This window comes from Bidens hawaiensis, unplaced genomic scaffold (assembly GCF_021521415.1).
Source record: "Bidens hawaiensis isolate Kalapana, Puna unplaced genomic scaffold, B.hawaiensis_p1.1 tig00030279_1, whole genome shotgun sequence".
Lineage (NCBI taxonomy): Eukaryota > Viridiplantae > Streptophyta > Magnoliopsida > Asterales > Asteraceae > Bidens > Bidens hawaiensis.
This window is the reverse complement of record NW_027495051.1, coordinates 145567-159382: the sequence shown is the minus strand read 5'-3', so window position 1 is coordinate 159382 and position 13816 is coordinate 145567.

The following is a 13816-nucleotide window of genomic DNA, read 5'->3' as shown; positions in this document are numbered from 1 at the left end:
AGGTTTCGTTTTATCTTTATTTTTTACATGTCAGGACATAGTTGTAGATGTTAGGACAGAGATTTGGTGAATGGTTTACTTTAGAAATTTGTCTAGGCACCGACCGTTTGACGGTAACTCTAATTCGTCGGGCCTCCTAAACTTAAAATAGATTTCCCGTATTGTTACCGTTAGCGCTAAAATTTTTATTATATTATTACTATTAAAATATTAATATTATTATTAAGATATTGTTATGAAAATATTATTGTTAGTAAAATAAAATACTATTATTGTATTTATTAAAATAGTATTATTATTATTAAAATAATAATATTTAAATACTATTTAAATATAAATTATTATATTTTTTTTATTATTAAAATAATTATAATAAAATACTATTAAAATATTAATTATTATATTATTATTATTTTTATTCTAAACATATAATTATTAGTATTAAAGCATTTAGTTTCGGATTATAATTAGTACTAAAATATTATTATCATTAGGTACCTGATGTACGCTAGAGAGTCAGATGTCGGGGTTAGGCGGCGACGCAAGACTTTCAAAGGTACGTTTGTATAGCGTATAATATAATATAATATAATATAATATAATATAATATAATATAATATAATATAATATAATATAATATAATAATATTATTATATTATATTACTATATTATATTCTGTTATATTGTATTATGTTATATTTATGTTAGTGAGTTTTTTTAGATAAGCCCACCAGTGTTGTCTTATTATGTTTTTTTTTCCTTTTTTTTATTTCTTTTCTTTTCTTTTGTTATTATTAATGTTATTTATGATTATTATTAATATTAATAATATTTAATTATCAATAACATATTATTATTGGAAATTCGATAAAGAGCGTTTAGTAGCAGGACTTATTTGGGAAAACTGACAGTGCGAAACGAACTTTTAAATTATTGGCTGCTTTCGTTATGGGCATCTTCAATTAGTTACAGTGGCTTACTTGGGAAAACTGGCATTTCCAAACGAACTTTCAATTTCTTGGCTGCTTTCGTTATCGACATCTCAAATCTGGCTCTTCGATTTCTTCGAACTCCAACGGTCTTGACCGCCGGTCACCACCGGCAACCGTAGTTGTGTTCACTCAAACACATATCAGTCGTCACTAAGCTTAAGCTTAGGCTTGTTATTAGTTTTATTTCTAGTTGGGGGTATTCTAAGTTGTTCATGTTACGTATATTAAAGAAATATCGGCTTTTATATATACGTGTGTATATATATATATAGTAGATGTGCGGTATAAGAATTCATTGCGTCGAGATAACCAGCACCAGATCAAGACGCTAGTTTGATGAGTTTGAATCTCTCGGATCCGCGGTATCCGCTAACGGCAGCGAGAACGGGAGCCCCTACTTTGGAGAGATAGGTGGAAATTCGGTCATTGCTCCAACATAACGAGCACCAGATTGAGATATTAATTCGCACTTAGCTGAACCGGTTGACACGTATGCAGACGTGGGTTTAGGTTCGGTGCTGACCCGGATATTAACACGTATGTTTACAGCATTCGTTGACACGTTTGCATAATACACAATGAAAGCACAAACTCAAACAACAATCCATACAATAGCAATTGTCTTCGTTATTTTTCTCTTATTCTTGTTTGACTGGTCGTTGAAGAGAATTGCTATTGTATGGATTGTTGTTTGAGTTTGTGCTTTCATTGTGTATTATGCAAACGTGTTAATATCAGCGCCAGCACGAAGCCTAAATCCACGTCAGCATATGTGTCAACCGGTTCAGGTAGGTCCCGGCTAATATCTCAGTCTGGTGCTCGTTGAGCTGGAGCAATGACCGAATTTTCACTTATCTGTCCAAAATATGGGCTCACGTTCTCGCTGCCAATAACGTATACGCGAATCCGAGAGATTGAAACTCATCAAACTAGCGTCTCGATCTGGTGCGGGTTATCTCGACGCAATGAATTCTTATAACGCACATCTACTATATATGTATACGTATATATAAAAGCCGATAATTCTTTAATATACGCAACATGAACAACTTAGAATACCCCCAACTAAAAATAAAACTAATAACAAGCCTAAGCTTAAGCTTAGTGACGACTGATATGTGTTTGAGTGAACATAACTACGGTTGCCGGTGGTGGCCGAAGGTCAAGAGCGTTGGAGTTTGAAGATAGCGAAGAGGCGGATTTGAGGTGCCGATACCAAGAGCATCCAAGAAAGGGTTCGTTTGGCACTGTCAGTTTTTCCCAAGGTAATCACCGTAACTGATTCAAGATGTCCATAACGATAGCAGCCAATAAATTGAAGGGTCGTTTTGCAATGTCAATTTTTCCATATAAGGCCTGCTACCAAACACGCTTTGCCGAATTGTGAATAATAATATATTATTCATAATTAAAATAATATTAATAATTATTATAAATAACAAAAAAAAAAGAAAAAAAGAAAAGAAAAGAAAAAAAAAAAGAAAAAAAAACATAACAAGACAAGCGGGTGGGTTTTTCTAGAAAAAATCCTCTATCGGCCACGTATAGACCTATTCGCAGTGTCTTATCCGCAGCGTCTTTTTATGACTAAGACGCCACGTATAGGCCAATACGCTGCGTCTTATTTGGATTACAACCTGCAAAGGCTGGGCTAGGTTGTCAACTCGTACCTTAGACGCCACGTATAGGTCTATACGTGGCGTCTTGTTGTTGCTGAATTATTGGAGGCCGGCTCCCCTCCTTTCCCTCCTTTCTTTTCTTTATTATAAATGTTGGACACTATGTTTCGTCGTTCAACAAAAAACAATACAACATTTGTACTATATATACCCAGAATGTCTTGGTTTAACCATTTATTTCCAGAGGAGGACCCGGGTTACGCTGCTAACAATCAGCCTGGCACGTCGTGGTTACCCGACTTGAACCAGGTTTCGTCATATATTTATTTAGTATGAATTTGGTAGTTTTTTTTTACTAACACATGCTGCATTACGTTTTGTTAAGAGTATGTCGGGTATGATACCCAGCCCGAACAATTTTATGGTAACACTGGCTCGCCGGGCTTGCCAAACTTGAACCAGGTTTTGTTATACAGTCTTTTTGTAAATATACGGTTATCTTATTATTATTTTAATATTCTTATTTATTATTAAAATATTATATTTTATATTATTATAGGTATTATTATTATTAATTATTACCACTGGCACTGTTGTTTGAATTTCTAATTTATGTATGGTAGGAGTACTTCGTGTCGGATTACAGTAGACAGCTTTCGTACTCGTCATATGTCGCCTGGTCGGATTACGGAGGTCAGGCTACGTCATCGTACCAGCCACCAGTAGCAAATGATCCGTTTTATGGAACCGAGTCTTCATCGCACCACGGGCGAAATGATTATGCCGGGCCAAACCCAAATAACGAAGATGGGTACGATGAGACTACATACGCGATGGGAAGGTTTCGTATAAAACAGATGCTGTAAGACACCGTGTGTTTTGTTTAAGTTAATATTATTTGTTTGTATGTTATTTAATAAACAGCTTAAGAATTAGCGTAAAACTGTTTCAGATTTTTGAGAGCCACGAGGAGCTGGAGAAATGGGTAAAAGTTAGAGGACGAGAGCATGGGTTTGTTGTTGTGGTCCAGCGGTCAAGGAAAAACGCCGTGGACCTTGTATGCAATCGTGGAGGCGAACCCAAAATAAAGGTGACGGTGAGACATACCGGCAGCATCAAAAAATGCTGTCCGTTTAAGATCCTGGGCAGGTACGATTCGAGGGGTGCATGTTGGAGGGTTCAAGTGGTAAACGAGACTCACAACCATGATCAGCTGGCGGGGTGTGCTTCTTTTAGAAAAATGAACACCGACCAGTTGGATATGGTTGAGAGTTTACACAGGGCCGGCGTGAAGCCGCAAGAAATCGAATTAGCCCTCCGCGAAAAGTTTCCCGGTGTGCAACCTGCATTAAAAGATATATACAACCACACCACCAAGATTAGGAGGGATGGGCTACTAGGCGACACCCCTATGAAGGTAGTTCAAAACACTTGTAGTTTTAATGTTTACTTGTCGTGCTTGTAATATTTAGCAAAGTTTTATTTCATCCAATGCAGGCGCTGGAAAACTTTCTCGCAGGCAACGGTTTCACGTTCTATACCCGGGAGAGTGATACCGACGACAAGACGGAGGAAATTTTCTGGCGTGCGTTCCCCGAGGTGCTGATGGTTGACACGACGTACAACACCAACATGTACGACTGGCCGTTGGTTCAGTTTATCGGTGTGACCTCGACATCACAGTCGTTTTGTATCGCCACCACGTTTGTGACCAGGGAACGGCAGAGGAACTTCGGCTGGGCTCTGGAGAAACTTAAACAAATGCTCTACGACTGCATGGAGCCACGCGTGATCCTGACTGATGAGGACCAGGCCCTCATGAACGCATGCGACGCGGTCTTCCCTAATGCCACCAAAAATTTACGCAGGCGGCACATATCCGAGAATATAAGGAGAAAATTTAAGGGCCTATATAGCACGGAAATGGGGACGGACTTTGCGTACTGGTGGAAGGTCCTGTATCAGACACCGACGATTCAGGAGTACGACCACCGTCGCCTCAACGTTGAGCGTCATTTGATACGGGACGATAGATCCGGTGAGTCCTTCGTATCACCTGACAGTTTTTTAGGGGCCCAGCCAAGTAAATCCCACCCCATCCTCGCTGAATCGTTCGTTGTCCCAGTCAGCGTCGCGGTTTAAAACTCCTCGTGGACGACCTACGGGAGCTCACCTCGGGTTTCCTTTGATGGTTTCGCCTGCGCAAGTACCGGCAATAGAAACATTTAGGAGCGTCATTCCTAGCTGGGCCCAGCCGTTCGTCGCAGACATCAAAAATGTACGCCCAGAAGGTAACTGCGGTTTTCGATCAATTGCGGTGGGTTTGGGGATACATGAGAAAGTTTAGCCGGATATTAGGCGGGCGATGCAGAACGAGCTGGAAACGAACGAAGGGTGGTGGAGGGCAATGTTCAACAAAGATTGTACGGCTGGGTTCATTCCAGCATTCCGTACTACAACACGGTCATACCGGCGCCGCTGAGTCGTTGGTTCAGCTTACCCGGTCACGGGCACGTGGCTGCTTAAACATACGCGTGTGTTAGTCAACCTAGTTGGTAATCAGACCGAATCTTACTTCCCATTGAGAATCGGTCCTGACTTGGTTCCGGACCCACAGGTTATAGGCATCGCTAACTAGGGAGGTGATCACTGGATATATATAAACCTGGTAGGGGATTTCCCAATGCCTAGGCCAAACCCTAATTGGGAAAGAAGCGCCGTATCGGCGGCGCTCGAATGGAAAACACGGTTTGGACAACGTTTGAAGGAGTACGAAGACATACACCAGGGTTGGCGAAGGGAATCCTCTAACGTAGATCTAAACAGCTTATAGAAGACATAGTATCAATGGACAAAAAAGTCTACAATAATAATAATAATAAATAATAAATAACAATTATTTTAATAATAATAAATAAGAATAATTAAATAACAAACTAATATTAATATTAATAACTTAATAATATAAAAAAATAAAAAAAATAATAAAAATAATAATAATAATAAATAATAATAATAACTAAATAACAAATTAATATTAATATTACTATTAATAACTAATAAATAATAAATACTAATAAATAATGATAATTAAATAAAAAAATAGGCCTCAGACGCCACGTATAGGCCTATACGTGACATTTAGGGCCCCTTATATCAGCAGACGTCTGCTCAGCTACCAGACGTAGGCCTAAGACGCCACGTATAGGCCTATACGTGGCGTCTGTGGCCCCATATTATCAGCAGACGCCTGCTCAGACGCCCACTTTCAAAATTCAAAACTCCCGCGCGAACGACCGAGCATCCACACACGAGCCTATATCGGACGGCGAACGGAATACCAAACAAGCCGACGAGATTTCACCCGACACCGACACGATATGAAGGTAATTTTTTAATATTATATTAGTGATGATGATTAGGTTACCATGATGATTAATATGTGTTGTTGATGATGTGATGATGTTGATTATGTTGTTTGGATGGATAAAACTGTCGGCCGGAGTCCGGCCGTCGGATTGCCTGGACTGTCAGACGCGCCGTATAGCTCTATACGTCGCATCTGATATAATTTTTTTTCTGTTTATTTTTAATAATAATGATAATATTATTATTAATATTAATATTATTATAAATTTTATTATCAATATTATTATAAATTTTATTATCAATATTTATTACTAGTATTTATTATTATTATTAATATTTTTATTATAATAATAATTATTATTATTTGTTATAAATATTATTAATAATATTTATTATTAGTATTTATTGTTATTATTAATATTTTTATTATAATTATTATTATTATTTGTTATAAACATTATTAATAATATTTATTATTTGTATTTATTGTTATTATTAATATTTTTATTATAATTATAATAATTATTATTATTATTATTATTATTTGTTGTAAATATTATTATAAATATTATTATTAATATTTATTATTACTATTTATTGTAATTATTGTAATTGTTATTGTTTTAATTATTATTATTTTGTATTATTATAGTTTGTGGACGACGAAATTGAGCACGAGCTCGAGCAGCTTGGGGAGGGCGAGGGGCTGGGCCGCGGCCGGGGCCGCGGACCCTCTGAGGGCAACAACGTGTTGCTCACCTACCCTCATGTGCAGTTTGCTGAGGGTTCGGACGCCACACACGATACATCAGCCTACGCCAGATGCGCCCGTTTCCCAGCACGATTATTTCCTGGTCGTTTTTGGAGTCCTGTGACGCGCACCAGCGGGCGGCTGAGTACATTGGACAGGATACGCCCTAGAGACTATGCTTCAGTATGCCACTATCAGCTCACCGGGAGCTGACACTAGAGGTTTACTCCACGATACGCGTTACGTAAGTTTACTTCACATTGTTATGTTTATATTATATTATATTATATTATATTATATTATATTATATTATATTATATTATTGCAGGCCCCGCACGCCTGGTACGCCAGAGATTCAGATGAGGGCGAGGGGCTGGGCCGCGGCCGGGGCCGCGGACCCTCCGAGGGCAACAACGTGTTGCTCACCTACCCTCATGTGCAGTTTGCTGAGGGTTCGGACGCCACACACGATACATCCGCCTATGCCAGATGCGCCCGTTTCCCAGCACGATTATTTCCTGGTCGTTTTTGGAGTCCTGTGACGCGTACCAGCGGGCGGCTGAGTACATTGGACAGGATACGCCCTAAAGACTATGCTTCAGTATGCCACTATCAGCTCACCGGGAGCTGACACTAGAGGTTTACTCCACGATACGCGTTACGTAAGTTTACTCCACATTGTTATGTTTTTATTATATTATATTATATTATATTATATTATATTATATTATATTATATTATATTTTATTATATTATATTATATTATTGGTACGCCAGAGATTCAGATGAGGGTGCCAGGTGCCGATACGACACTGTCGGAGGTTTATTTTCGCATGTTCGGGCATGACGTCCATCTCTCGATGGAGGAGTTCGTGGTTGTTCTGGGTTTATACACCACGCAGGAGGTACGCAGCCCGATATACACAGAGAGCATCCACCAGATGCCGGAGGACGAGCTGCGAGTATGGTGGCGAGCCATCAGCGATCACGACTTCGGGGATAGGACCTTGGGCACCAGTTCCAAGGTCTCGTTTATTAGGGACCCGCTGCACAGGTACGTTCTTAAAATGTATTCTATTGTTTAGTATAACGTAATATATATTAATAATATAATATAATATAATATAATATAATTATTATTATTGTTAATAAATTATATTATCCTATATTACACATGTACCTTCACAGGCTGATTGCGATGTCCATTGCGGGTCGTAATCAGGGCGCGGATCACTGCAGCCTACGCGACCTGTTTTTTTTAGGTGTCTGCTGACTCACAAGCACTGCAACCTCGCTAGGGGGTTTGCAGACTATTTTGTCGCCTACCAGTTCAGGCAGGGACGAAGGTCCTTGATGGGTGGCGGGTACGTCACCCAGCTTGCGATATCTCTGGGCCATGGAGACCTGGTGGACGGCCTGCGTATCACTCCGACCCGTCCCCGCCCGCCAGTGTTGCGGCGGCATGCACATTGTGCGTTCGTTCCCCGGGCCCCACGGCCCGCGGGACCAACTGGTGGCCGGGGCGGGGGCACATGCGCCTTACGTCCCGGTGCCTTTAGTCGAGCCTCCCCCGATCGCGGCACCGGAGGTGGAGCTTGTACATGAGCCTGTCGACGCGGGGGAGGGGGCCGGCGGGATCCTGACGATGGTGGTGCCGGACGTGAGGATCCGGGCGCATCTCAGGTACGTTTTAATATATTATCGTTTTATCTTTTCTTTTAATTCGACTTCGTATTAAACATATTTTTGTGGTTTTGTTGTTAGGGGCCGACGCGGCACGTTCCACGCACATATCGCGCGGTGCGTCTGGGTCCCGCCACCGACGCTAGGTTGGAGGCCCTAGAGTTGGAGATGAGGCGGATGTCGCGCCAGACGGACTGGCGGATGAGCCAGATTTCGCGCCAGATCGACTGGCTTGTTGCCAGTCGGGTAGCGGAGCTGTCTGGACAGCATTACACCGTGCCACCGCCACCACCCCCCCAGTTTTGACCACGAGGCGAGCACGCCTGGCTTGAGACGCGGACGGGGTGACGACTTGGATGCCCCGGACGGTTCGGGGCCGAGGCGCAGGGGAGAGGACGACGCCGACGTTGGCGACGCGTTCGGGGGGCTCGTGGGCCACGACGACGACATGGGCATGGACATGGGGGATTTCACGTTGATTTTATGTTTTAGTTGTCGTATTTTCTTTTATTTGTACAGATTTAACAATGCTTTTTGGTATATATATCTGTTAACTGTTTTTCACCGAAAGGATATTAAATAATGAATAAATAATTAATTAATATATAATGATAATAATAATAATAATAACAAAATAACAAAGAAAAAAACAAAAAAAAACATAATAAGACAAAATTGGTTGGATTTTCTAGGAACACCGGCCTATACGCCGCGTATAGACCTACGCGACGTATAGGCCAGTGTTTTAGCAATTGGGCGGTGTCCCTAGAAAATCCGTTAATTAAAAGAATATTAGATTCCTGTTATAGGAGTTCAAAAATATAAAAGTATCAATTATTCATAAATAAATTGATATAGTCTAAACTAGTAGTTACAAATAAAAACTATCTTTTACTTTCTATTGAAAATTTTCAATAAACTATTTAAAATATATAAAGAATGGTATTTTAATTTTAAACGTTTTAGTTACATAGTACATAGTTTATATGCGCATTTAAGTTAATTTGAAATTTAAGCTTTTTAAAAGAAATTTAATAATAAAAACTTAATATATTTAAATACACCGTATATAATTAACTTCATCCGTAAATACTAAATATTGTTGATGAAGAACAAGTTTTTCAGCATAAACTTAATAAAAATTTGTTTAATATTTATAAGAAAATACAATAATACATGTTTTGATATTATAATCTAATGTTTTAATTTATAAATTTATCGTATGCCTTTTATTGCTTCTATAATATATGCCTTCAATTTGCTGATTCCACTTGATGCTTTTTCTTTTTTTGTTTTTGTTGAACACCAGATCTGGATGGAGCATATCAACTCCCTAGACACTTGACATATATTATTTCTGTATAATTTAAATTAAATTTTACATATTTTGATTGTGATAAAAATAGTAGTCTATTTATTTCAATTACTCCCTTTTAACGGCCAATTTTATTAAAGCCACGTTCATCTAATCATCCAACAAGTAGCTAGACAAAACCATACAAAATATCCTCTCGATTACAATGAGACAAAACTCAATACATCATACACACCTCAATTACATTAAGACTATTCCAAACGAAAACAAGCATCACGTCTCCCAACCGAAGTCACCCCTTAGATCGGCTCAACGAATGTGTAGGCCTAAATCAAAATAAGAATTTTGGGATCTTTTTATGATAATTGTTACGAAAAAATTGCTTACTACAAGTTTTGAACTCATGACCTATATTTTAGTAGCAACCAAGCCTACCATCACAACAATACACCACTTTGATTTACTTTTCTAATTATAATATATCTATATATAATGTTTTTTTTGGACTTAAATACCTTAATTAAGTGTGGACATAAACCCTAACTTGTTTTCGTTGGCTGAGACCCTTGTGTAGTTAAAGAGGGACTTCTTTAAAACCCTAACTCAATACATCATACTTATTTTCTTATGCAAGTATTCGATAAAAAAAGATCCTGGTCACCCCCAATGCTTCACCCATAAGAATGTAAGCCTTCTTATGTTTTCTTTGATTCTATTGACTGAGACCCTTGTGTAGTTAAAGAGGGTCTCGTTTCGTGCCTTTCATAAACACCAACACGTTGTAAAAATCATTGTTTGTATTGCTAGTTGTTTTGCCTCGCGTACCTGTATATTAAGATGTAGTTTGAGAGTATCTCGGAGCTCAAAAGCTACACTTGGGGGATATTACACAAACTATTTACGAATTGTCATATCATCGAGGCTAAGATATGATCCGCCGGCTCCAATGCGACTTCACATAAGGGACACCTTTTCGTTTATTCTTGGGACCTCCTTTTCGTTTCATAGGGCGTCCGATGTTGGTATCTTACAGATCTTCGCCTTCCATCCAAAGAGACTCACCTTTTAGCAACACCTATTTTTTCCAATCCAAAACAAACTTTGTGATTGAGTTTGTTCTAGGTCCTAAAGCGAGCCTCCAATATTAAGATTGTAAAATACCATTGGATTCTAGCCTCCACTTCCAACTATTTTTGATTGATGCTAAAGCAATGCCCAATTAAATCTCCAAGCACTCCCATAATTCTTGAACATCTATAGGCAAAGATGGTTCCCACGACCAATTCCACACATTTAAAGACGACCCTTCAAATGTTTCATCCCACATGGTGCAACGTTTATACCATGCAAGACTAAAGAGATGGGATTTCACGCGTAGGGTGGTTTCACCGATCCATGTATCTAACCAAAAGAAGATATCTTTTTCTGCTACCCACTGCACCTTATCATTGCATTTAGTGAGATTTGGTGGTCTATTAGAGCTCCGTCAATCTTAATAATGTTGTTCCACACATATGCTACTATCGATTTGGCTAGAATCGCGCTAATGTACTGAACGTTAAAATGTATACCCATTACCACCCTCCTACATAGTTTCTTTGGCTTGCTTTTGAATTCCACCATCATTTGGCAAGTAGGACGAGCTTACTATCCCGTAACGAAACAAGATCGAACCTGACATACTTCTTCTTCACCACAATACGATCTCACTTGACCTAATGAATTTTTCATTCCACTGAAGTGCTACCTCAAAGGAAATCCCATTTAATTTATGATTCTTCCAACACCTAACCATGGTTTATACAAGAAGTAAAAAATATATCGGCAAAGATTTAAGACCAATTTAATAAGTGTTAGAAGAGCACCATAGACAAATTCGCTGCTTTCCAATTGAACAAGTCTGCTTAATATGTTAATAACTGGTTTCTAAATGTTAACAAGAATTTTGTTCTCACATATCCACAGACCGTGAGAACTTGGCAGTTTTATACTTCAAATATTTAGCATTCTTTATTTAACCGTCTAGACAATGGTCACATTTTTTTTGGATTATTTTTGAAAAAACTTATGTTTGAATCCTGTGGTTTAATGGTTACATCTATTTGTATACATTTTCAAACCTTTAACCCTTTGAGTCCCTACAATTTTCAATTTTAATTGTTTGTATGCATTTGACAAACACCATCCATTTATTCTATTAAATTTTTGTGAAAAGACATGAATGCTCTTAATTAACACAATAAAGAAACAAATAATAATAGCAATTAATATTAATTAATTATAGCGTGAGACCCACAATAGTACACAATCACCACCATCCCCTTTATCCATGAAATTCTCCATCACCCACCATCTTGAACCATCTGTAGCGTCCCATAAATTTTGGTGCAAAATTGACAACTTAGGAAAGTTAAGGGACCCAAATTATATGATAGGGAATGTGAAATAAGGAAGTGATTTTATTTCACATTGGTGAAATGAGAAGTGAAAGTTATCCCACATTAAAGAAAGAAGACAATGAAATCATTGCACATGAGTATAAATAAGAAAAGAGAACTCCCGCATTGATAGAATTTAAAACTTGTGATCTCCTTATAAGAGACGGGTTCATAAGATAATATTATTATATGACAAAACACACTTGGTGGTCTTAGTGAGGGTGCGAAGCACCTGATGTGCACGGGCTATGGCGATGGACACAATGTGGTTCTTCATTTTGCACTTTGCACACTCGCATCACCGCGAGCCGCTAAAGAGTCGCCTTAGTATTTTTGTGAAAGTAGAAGGACTAAAATTGAAAATTTGAGTTTTGGAACCCATCGCACTACGTGGTGGGCAAAGGATAAGCCCATCGTGATACGCGATAAGCTTCACAAAATGTGATATTTTGGGTGGTGTCCGCTACGCTTTGGGTCATCATGATATGTGACGTAACCTCCACGGAGAGGTTACGCGTATCCCACCACGTGGCAGGCCACGTGTCAGCACGTGGCAACTTTTGATGAAGCTGACTCATCACCCTACGCGATAACCCTTTAAAAAGGTGATTGATCTATATCAATTTGTACATTTTTTCGACACTAATATGTCTCCAAATAAGCGCAATATCGACAATTACATTAGAATAAATAACCACTAATGTTTTTAATTTTCTATCTATAGGTGAATATAGCCCTAGAGAATAAAATGAGCTGATATATAAAGAAAAACGATGAAAAACTGTGAGAACAGATTCAACACACCCCATGGTGAATCAATGCATGGTCATGTCTAGGCATACGAAGTAAAGACAAAATTCAGGAAGACAAAACATGACAATGTTAACCTCAACACACCTATGTTAACAAGAACAAGAGGAAAAGAAAAAAATAAGAAGTTTTGAAGCTTAACATGGTCGAGCTTTACCAAAACACACCCCATATTGAAAGTACAAGATAAAAAGACAAATTTGGAGTATTCTGGACTCACCATGGCCGTGCCCAACTCCCCACGGCTGTGCTCACTCATGCTGTACGACATGACAATCAGCATTAAATACAACATGACAAAAAAGGTCACATGGCCATATTTTGCTAAACACGATCGTGTTTTGGCACCCAGATCAGCCTATAAATTGAATGATCATCTTCCACATTCAATACACCCATTAACACCTTACAACATCATTAAATTCACTTCACCCGCCTCCATTCACCACCATTAATATGGGAATTATCCCATTCATCCAACCCTTGAAGATTAAGGAGATTAAGCTTGTAGAAAGAATCATTAGCATCAAAGATTAGTCATCCAAATTGGTTATATTGTTTTAATTTGATCATGTTTGTATCTATTACTTTGATGGATAACATTATGTTTACTATTGACTAAACTTTCATAGTATCATTTTGGTTTATAATGAATCTTAATTGAAGATTAATAATATTAGTTAAGCATGTGATCGGTTTTTAATAAGTAAATGTTGTGTTGCAATTATCACTTGATAAGGAATGTTAAAATACTCTTAAAAGATACCCTTAGTGTCAAACTTGACGATAAGCCGAGGAATTGACAGTCTTGTGAGGCCTTGGATTACTTTAAAATAGAC